The 10,100-nt window shown below is 46.9% G+C and overlaps 1 pseudogene; it reads right to left on the bottom strand.

Annotated features, from left to right (window-relative positions):
- Positions 1-8,591: 8,591 nt before the first annotated feature.
- LOC139434039 (uncharacterized) lies at positions 8,592-9,614 on the bottom strand (annotated as a pseudogene).
- Between the last annotated feature and the right edge of the window lie 486 nt (positions 9,615-10,100).

The following is a 10,100-nucleotide window of genomic DNA, read 5'->3' as shown; positions in this document are numbered from 1 at the left end:
TCTCCTCGCTGCTAACTGCCTACCAAGCGGAGCTCTGCGAGGACCTGTTGGGTAGCCCGGGAGCAGCCACTCTGGACGAGATGGCAGCGGTCACGGACATTTGCCTCTGTGTCCAGCGCTGCGCCGTCCAGGCCACGGGCAAGGTCATGGGGATCATGGTGGTGCAGGAAAGAGCGAGATGGCTCAACCTCACCAACCTCCCGGACCGAGAAAGGGAAGATGTGCTGGATATGCCCATCGTTCCCGAGGGAATTTTCGGCTCCGCTCTCGCCTCCATGCAAAGGAGGTGCGAGACGAAGAAGAAGGAGGACGAGGCACTCCACCTCTGCCTCCCTCGAAGGGTCCAGCTGCTGCCCCCGAGAACATCTCCGGTTCCGGCTGCAGCTCAGGCTCAGCCAACCCAGAATTTCGGCCAGCAGTCGAGGAAGAAGAAGCGAGCGGCGTGACAGCCCCTCCTTCTCCCCTCCGTGACTGTGTTCCCGCCGCCTCGAGAGATGCCTAAACACCATCCTCAAGTCCGCACAAACACATGTCACATGCTGATTGATTCCTCTGTCATAAAACATTTGCCGCTGACGCATCCAGGCTTCAGGCCGAGGGCGCAGCTCAAAAAAATGAAAAGAAAATCAATAAAACCAATAAACAGCCCGCCAATTCCTCCCCTCCCCTTTTGAGAGCAGCTTTAGAAGTCACCACCGCCACGCGCACGCGCAGTGCCGGCTGGGGCTTTAAGGGCACCACCGTCACACGCATGCGCAGTGCCGGCTGGAGCCGTACGCGTGACATCTCAGCTGGCTCTAAGGAGCATACAGCAGGAGATACTCACGACATCTACCTGGGCTTCTCAAAACAGTTATACTTTATCTGTTCTCACAAGCCCAGAGAGAGTCAACCCATATTCTGGAGAGAGAGGCTCTCTCTCTCTCTCCTAGAAAGAAGGGTTTTATCTATAATGCCCGCCGAGCAGAGTCAGATTACGCAGACAAATGTCCTCGTAAAGCACCCGCTCAACATGGGTCTCATAATAAAACTAAACCCCGCGCGCCACGGCGTGCGGAGAGTATTGGTTATTATGTAATGCGTAGTGGCACTACACCCGACTTTTCTAGTGCGGGACGCGCCTACGGGTGCTGTCCTTTCACAGAAGGTGGTCACCACGGACGCATGTCAGACAGGCTGATAGGGTATTTACGAGGGTCGCCCGGTGAGAGGCCTCTAGAGCAGAGACCTCCAGCGAGCGCACGTAAATTACCCGGAGCCTTTTAGCGGTGTTCCCCACCCTAAAACGCTTCCTGCCTTCTCTCAGAGGACACATGTCCTCGTGAGGATAGACAACACGATATCGTGTATGAACCGCCAGGGGAGGTTGCGTTGTCTCCAGTCACACACACTGGCACACAAACTGATCCTTGGAGCGGCAGACGCTCCTCTCTCCTGAGAGCGACACAGGTACCGAGAGGGATGCACCTCGGGACAGAACTACTGTCCAGAGGTGCATCCCTCTATGCAGACTGGACTCCTCATCCAAGGATCGTGAGACAGCTGTGGGTGCGTTACGGCGGAGCCGCGTTAAATCTGTTCGCATAAAGAAAAAATGCTCAATGACAGTTGTTCTCTTTAATGCACGATTTAAACGCACTGTTAGGCGGGGACGCACTCGTACACGATTGACCTCCGGGTCCTCTGTACGCGTTCCCACCCCTGGCTCTGTTACCCCCAACTCTGGCCAGAGTGAAGGAGCAACGCCACACACTTACTCTGATGTTTCCGCCCTAGCCCGCAACGTACGGGCTGGCGGAGATATATCAGCTGTTGTGCGGGCAGCCATGGCAGCCCCCACCACGTAGGGACAGATTGTCTCAGGCGGGGGGGGGGGGCGATCCTTCACCCACGCCCAGAGCACGGGGCACTATGGGCCTGACCCGTGAGTGGTACAATCTGAATACAGTGGGACTCCCTCAGAAGGTGATAAACACTATTCAGAGTGCGAGAGCTTCCTCCACCAGGTCTCTTTACGACTGTAAGTGGAGGGTGTTTGAGGAGTGGTGCCTTCAAGAAGGGCACATCTCTTGTCAATGTCCTGTCGGGGTGATTTTATCATTTCTACAGGACTTGATCGATAAACACAGAGCTTTCTCCACGATCAAGGTGTACCTGGCTGCTATTGCTGCATGCCATGTGGGCTTTGAGGGTAAGACGGCTAGCCAACATCCTTTGGTTTGCCGTTTTATGAAGGGAGCTCGCAGGCTCCTCCCTGTCTCCAGGTCGCTGGTGCCCTTATGGGACCTGGCAGTGGTTTTAAATGGGCTCAAAATGACCCCATTTGAACCCCTGGAAGGAGCTGACATGAAACATCTGTCACTCAAGACAGTGCTGTTACTGGCCCTGGCATCCGCCAAGCGGGTCAGCGATATTCATGCACTGTCTGTACATCCATGCACTCAGTTCGCCCCAGGGCAAACGAGAGTGTTGTTGAAACCCAACCCTGCCTTTACACCAAAGGTGGTTGGTTCGTGTACCCCAATTGACATTGAGGCATTTCCTCCGCCGCTGGTTTCCTCCGGGGAGCAGCAGCAGGATCTGTTGTGTCCAGTCCGGGCTTTACACACATATATGGACAGATCAAAAGAGCTTCGTCTTAATGAACAACTCTTCGTGTCCTGGGCTAACCCTCACAAGGGTAAGCCTGTTACTAAGCAACGGCTCTCCCACTGGATTGTGGAGGCACTTGCTTTGGCCTATACGAGTCAAGGGCTGCAGGCACCTTCGGGTCTGCGGGCTCATTCGACTTGTGGTCTGGCTACATCCTGGGCTTTGTTCAAGGGTGTTTCCATCCAAGACATCTGTGCAGCGGCAAGCTGGTCTTCGCCGCTCACTTTTGTCCGCTTTACAGGCTAGACGTCTCCGCTCCAAGCGTGGCCCGAGCAGTGCTTGGCACCTTGTTGAGTCGGGACTCCACCTGTTAATTCTGGTTGATCGGTGATCTTCGAGATAAGCTCGCCTGGCAATACGGGAGCTACAATATCCCATAGTGAGACATCGAACGGAGTGTTATGAATGAGAACTATAGGTTACTTACGAACCCCACATCTCAGAGTAACATGAAGTGTCTCACAGACGGCCCTCCTTGCTATGGTGAAGCGAGAAGAGGTGCTTATTTTGAATGACGCATGCGTTGTGGCGCAAGCTACTTATAGGGGGTGATTTCCCCTGACTCTGACGTCAAGATCACCAGCCAATCAGAATTGGCGTAATGAGATTGATGCTTCTGTTTGCTCCGCGATGAGGCGCATCTCACTTCATGTTACTCTGAGAACTGGGTTTACGTAAGTAACCTATAGATTTTGCGACTGAATGGCGATATGATTTTGTGTCTGTCTCTGTTTTATTAGGATTCACTATGCCATCATTCTATAAAATATGCAATCATTATGCTTGACCGGCCTTATTCTCCTCTTTTAATTTATAAGGGTTCATTGATAACATTTTCACATGTTAAGCAGGGAAGAAATAGAGGACACACGGAGGTGCAGGTGGTGTGCAAAGTATCATTAGTGTTTCGTACTAACCTAAGAGAGGGCTCTTACTATCAATTATTTTCATGAATGTTTCATCACTCTCATAGGCAGCACACTTCAAACAGCTAAAAAACTCTCCTGGAACTATACAGCCCACAGGCAACCATCAGCTGTCAAACAAGCCCTGCGCTCAGATTTATCTGAAAGCAATAAATACAGATCATCCCAAGGACACGAGGAGTGCAGGGTCACTACAAGGAGGAAGACCGATATGTGGAAATATACTGTAGATATTCTAATGCCATTCATTCAAAAATAGTTTATTATAGTTAACAGAATGTCATAAGCATAGATGTGATAGCTTATGATACGAAGACATTTGAAAAAAATGCAAGAACAACTTCGATTATCAGCTGTCAGGTGGGTGTTGCAGATGATTTAATCTCATATTTTACTGACTGCTGCTAAACAGACAGTTAATCATTTATGTGTTCTTGCGAGCATTTTGCCCTTGTTTTGAACTGATGTTTTATTTCCTTAAGCATGAAGACATCAGGGATGCACGATAGCTTGAGGTAAGAAAACAATTTCTGTTTAATTTTGCAGTTTTAAAGACTGCTGGAGAGGGTCAAACTAGTCTCCCAGGGATTCTTCTCATGCGCTTCAACAGATAAGGCAGCCATATGTTCTTCCTTACTGTCAGCGTTTGACAGATACCCCTCAGAGAAGGTTCTTAACAACAGGTGAAGGGAGGCCTAAGGGAATAGCCATTGGCACAACGGAGTGATCAATTTGACTGCCTCAATACATCTGTGTTCTATGCTGGTTGGAGAGGAAAACGTGTCTGCAACCTTCATATTAAGCGCAGTGTAGTATGTGATTAATGTTGCAGCAAAAAACAACTTTGCATAAAAACGTAACATTGAACAGCATCAGAAAACCTCAAGACACATAATCACTCCTTTTTTTGATTTGGAGCTTTGCTTTAGATGTGTTCACACATTATGTCTTGTATACAATCGAAGTTCAATTCCTGGTTGATGAAGTTTTTTTAATAATACACATACCAGAGGTCTGATTGAAATGACATGCAGAAAATAACATTAAAGTGACTGCACTGTCAGGAAATAAGAAAAAATAATATAAATTGGTGCATCCTTCAAAAGTGCTACTTAAGAAAGCTTGGAGTCAGTGGTTGAAGATATGTTGTTTACAAAAAGAGTTGATTCACAGAAAATCCAAAGGAGATTTATTTACTCATTCGATTTTTTTCAATTTCTTGCCAAGAGAAGATCATTACCCCAAGTTCATGTCTGCATGTTAGTATTAATCTATAGCCTGCAGGCAATTAGCTAAGCTAGGCAAAGAATCAAGGACAACCTTCATTTTCAGTACCAACCAGGGCTTGTTGTTCGATCTCTACACAAACAGAAGTTCTGGTTTACGGGGAATCCATGCTCTTATCAATCATTTCTATGGAAGGCCATTAGAGCAAAATCATGTCTTTGTTGTTATGTGGGTGACATTCAAATACAGACATCTGTTGCTTTGTTACTTAAAATCAAAGATGGAAATTGTGAAATCGCAATGATCTTAAATATCAGGTTCTGTAAGGATAACATATTATTAAAATGTTGAAGTGTTATTTTGGCGGATTGCACCAGGTCGTAATGCCAAGATAAGCGAATTGCACACTGGTTTTCGGGTCACAGAGAGTAGTATCACTTCATACTCAGCAAGGACACTGAGTAAGCTTATTTCAAAAAGTTTGTTTCCTTTAAGGTGATATGTTTAAAATGTTAAACTCTCATGCAGCAGACAGTGTTTTGCCAGACGGTAACAACGAGGACAAATGGTGGGCTAATAAAATAATTTATGCTATACAGCATGAAACAAATCTGCCTTATACAACAAAAAGAAGGTTTCTCTGTGTTTTTGTATTGTGCGCCATCATATCACCTTGTGTCTGAGAGAAAAGGGTTGGGCACTTAAATGTATTATGCTGCCATTCAGAGTAAACTAGCTAATAGGCTATAAAACTATGGCGCAGCTCAATTATGGCTGACAGGTTAGCACTGTCACTGGCTGTCGGCTAAATAGACGGTGTCCTCACTTAAAGTAAGCAACATCTAGATAGCTTGCTTTTTAAGAGCTCTAGCACAAAACATTTCTGTATCGCTCACCCCGTTTAATGTTTTTCATTTATGTCAGGCAAGTCACTGGATGGTTGAAATGTTCCCCAATTATGTTTTATGTCAAATAATTTCAGAAAATGTGTGATAAATAAAGTGTCCTTTTCAGATACAACATTATTGTTGCACTCTTATTTTATTGTTATATAATGTAAAGGTCGGCTACTGTACCCCAGTTTTTGCGACGTTTTGGTTTTTAGTATCAACGTAACCCAGAGATGGGGTTGTGTTACTAAAAACAAGTAATATATTACATATTACTTTAAAAAAAAAGTAATATATTACACTACTTCGTTACTCCTCTACATAAAGTAACTCGTTACTTTACTCGTTACTTTACTCGCAGGGCCGGCCCGCCCCTCCCTGCAGGCAGACTGCTAACGTTTCAAATGTTCTCTTTAGTTCAGTTTCCATTGTCGCATAGACTGATTCCAGATAGCTCCTGAATGTTTTCCTATCTGACCATGGCTGTCCTCTGTCTCCTGCTATCTGTATATTGCGCAGTATATCTCTGCTCACGCTGTTGCGTCGGCGTGTTCTCCTGCGTGTTGGCCATGTGTTGCACTGGAACACACCGCCAATACTTCAGCCGAGCACGTACGAACTGCGCATGCGTGAGTGGCAATAACTCTCCTTACCAGCTGGCGGCGGTAGTGTGTATTCGTCATTCAAAACATGCAACAACCGGAAAACAGAGCAGAAGAACATATAAACAAACAAGAAATAGCTGTGTGTTAGCTTCACCTTAGCATGTTCTTTGCAGGTGTTTGTTGAGGTTTGATTATGACTGCTTTTAGCAAGTAACGAAGTAACGCGTGTCGGGGCAATGTAGTGTGATTACTGAATTATAAAAGTAGTGCGTTACACTACTCCGTTACCGACAAAAGTAATATTATTACACCCAACTCTGAACGTAACATACTTGTTGATTCATCTGTCGGTAGCAACTTTCTGGTAGGTAACAGTATATATATATTAGGGCTGTCAGTCGATTCAAATATTTAATCGCGATTAATCGCATGATTGTCCATAGTTAATCGCGATTAATCGCAAATTAATCGCACATTTTTTATCTGTTCTAAATGTACCTTAGAGGAATATTTTTCAAGTTTTTAATACTCTTATCAACATATGAGTGAAAAGATATGCTTTATGCTACTGTTTATTATCATTTGAACAATGACAAATATTCTCATGAATATTCAACACAACAACCTCTGAACATTACAAATATTCGCCTCAATTCAACATGGAACCTCTCATACAATACTGTGTGTGTGTGTGTGTGGGTGTGTGTGTGTGTGTGTATGTGTGTGTGTGTGTGTGTGTGTGTGTGTGTGTGTGTGTGTGTGTGTGTGTGTGTGTGTGTGTGTGTGTGTGTGTGTGTGTGTGTGTGTGTGTGTGTGTGTGTGTGTGTGTGTGGTGTGTGTGTGTGTGTGTGTGTTGTGTGTGTGTGATGGATCGTTGGAGCTATGTGCAACTCAAGGCATGCTCGAACGGGAGCTGCCTGGACGCTGCAATCATGTTGCACTATCCGTGCTGAGTGTGCTGACTTTTCGTACAATGTCCCACTGTCTGGCTACCTGCATAAAGTCAAGTGCTTGGTGCAGTTGTGTGGATAGAGCGCTCCTCTGTTTTCATTTAAACAGCTCCTTATATCCGTTAGCGCAGCTAGCTAGCACCAGATGCTAACAACAACAATGCACGTAAGGTCTCTCTCTCGCTCAGGCCACACATACACACACCCTCCCGGTCCTCCCGATGGCCAGTCGGTGCCTGCCGGTGAGCGTGGAAGTGTGGTCTGCCACAAGCGGGCGGAAGGAGCGGGGCTGTCAGCATCAGCTTGTAGATGGTATTTTAAACTCGATGCGCTCTGAAACTACGGGGCGGCCAAGGAAAAAAAATACACATGCGTTAATCGCGTTAAAATAATTAGTGGCGTTAATTTTTTTTTTAACGCGTTAACTTGACAGCCCTAATATATATATATATACACACACACGTGCCATTATTCTGTGTCTCGCTCAGAGATGAAACCATCAAGAAGGAGAGAATTGACCAGGAGCTAATTCACAGAAAGCACATGTAGGTTTTTGTGCTGGTGTATGCTTTGTTTGATATAAATGCAATAGCATCCAAACCATGTATTCTTAAAGTATCTCAGCCGTGAGAGCTCGAGGCAAAAAGCTCAATTTCAATTGCATCACTTACACAACCCCTGCAACTGTACAGTGTGACATTGTGTGTGGATGGCCTGGGCAAGGAATGCTAGTATGACGAATAGAAGTGAAAATATTGCCATCTGCAACAAAGTCTAAAATTAGACTATATTCGTAGCTTCCTGCAATGACAGATTTTCCATGTAGTTACGGTAACCTTACATTGTTCAAGCTAACACCAGTACAAATGTACAGGTGTTCAATGGGGTTGAATATTAACTCTGAAAACTATAGGTTACTTACGTAACCCCAGTCGTCAGAGTAACATGTAGTGAGATGTTTCACTATGGGATGCGCCTCATCGCGGAGCGAACAGAAGCATTAATCTCATTACGCCAATCCTGATTGGTTGGTGATCTTGACGTCAGCGTCAGGGAATCCAACCCCTATAAGTAGCTTGCGCTACGTCGCATGCGTCATTCAAAATAAGCACCTCTTCTCGCTTCACCATAGCAAGGAGGGCCGTCTGGTGAGACATCTCACTACATGTTACTCTGAGAACTGGGGTTACGTAAGTAATCTATAGTTCTCATTCATAACACTCCGTTCGATGTCTCACTATGGGAAATTGTAGCTCCCCTATTGCCAGACGAGCTTATCTCGAAAATCACCAAACCAACCAGAACTTAACAGGTAGAGCTCTGACTCAACAAGGTGCCCAGCACTGCTCGGACCACACTAGGAGCAGAGACGTCTAGCCTGTAAAAGCGGACAAAAGTGAGCGGCGAGGACCAGCTCGCCACTGCACAGATGTCTTGGAGGGAAACACCCTTGAACAAAGCCCAGGATGTAGCCAGACCACAAGTCGAATGAGCCCGCAGACCCGAAGGTGCCTGCAGCCCTTGACTCGTATAGGCCAAAGCAATTGCCTCCACAATCCATTGGGAGAGCCGTTGCTTAGTAACAGGCTTGCCCTTGTCAGGGTTAGCCCAGGACACAAAGAGTTGGTCATTATGATGAAACTCTTTTGATCTGTCCATATAAGTGCGTAAAGCACGGACTGGACACAGCAAATCCGGCTGCTGTTCCCCGGAGGGACACAGCGGCGGAGGAAATGCCTCAATGTCAATTGGGGTACATGAACCAACCACCTTTGGTATAAAGGCAGGGTTGGGCTTCAAAAACACTCTCGTTTGCCCTGGGGCGAACTGAGTGCATGAAGGATGTACAGATAGCGCATGAATGTCACTGACCCGCTTGGCGGATGCCAGGGCCAGTAACAGCACTGTCTTGAGTGACAAGTGCTTCCTGTCAGCTCCTTCCAGGGGTTCAAATGGGGTCATTTTGAGCCCATCTAAAACCACTGCCAAGTCCCATAAGGGCACCAGTGACCTGGAAACAGGGAGGAGCCTGCGAGCCCCTTTCATAAAACGGCAGACCAAAGGATGTTGGCTAGCCGTCTTACCCTCAAAGCCCACATGGCATGCAGCAATAGCAGCCAGGTACACTTTGATCATAGAGAAAGCTCTGTGTTTTTTGATCAAGTCCTGTAGAAATGATAAAATCACCCCGACAGGACATTGAAAAGAGATGTGTCCTTTTTGAAGGCACCACTCCTCAAACACCCTCCACTTACAGTCATAGAGAGACCTGGTGGAGGAAGCTCACACACTCTGAATAGTGTTTATCACCTTCTGAGGGAGTCCCACTGTATTCAGATTGTACCACTCACGGGCCAGGCCCATAGTGCCCAGCGCTCTGGGCGTGGGTGAAAGATCGCCCCCCCCACCTGAGACAGTATGTCCCTGCATAGTGGGGGCTGCCTTGGCTGCCCTCACAGCAGCTGATATATCTCCACCAGCCCGTACATTGCGGGCCAGGGCGGAGCTATCAGGATAAGAGTGTGGCGTTGTACCTTCACTCTGGCCAGAGTTGGGGGTATCAGAGCCAGGGGTGGGAACGCGTACAGAAGGCCCGGAGGCCAATCGTGCACGAGCGCGTCCACGCCTAACAGTGCGTTTAAATCGTGCATTGAAAAGAACAGCTGACATTGAGAATTTTCTTTTGATGCGAACAGATCTACTGCGGCTCTGCCGTAACACACCCACAGCTGACTCACAATCGTTGGATGTAGAGTTCAGTCTGCATATAGTGGTGCACCTCTGGACAGTAGCTCTGCCCCGAGGTTCATCACTCCTGGTACGTGCGTCGCTCTCAGAGAGAGGAGACGT

Source organism: Pseudochaenichthys georgianus, chromosome 6 (genome assembly GCF_902827115.2).
Source record: "Pseudochaenichthys georgianus chromosome 6, fPseGeo1.2, whole genome shotgun sequence".
NCBI classification, from domain to species: Eukaryota; Metazoa; Chordata; class Actinopteri; order Perciformes; family Channichthyidae; genus Pseudochaenichthys; species Pseudochaenichthys georgianus.
This window is presented reverse-complemented; position numbering and strand designations above follow the sequence as displayed.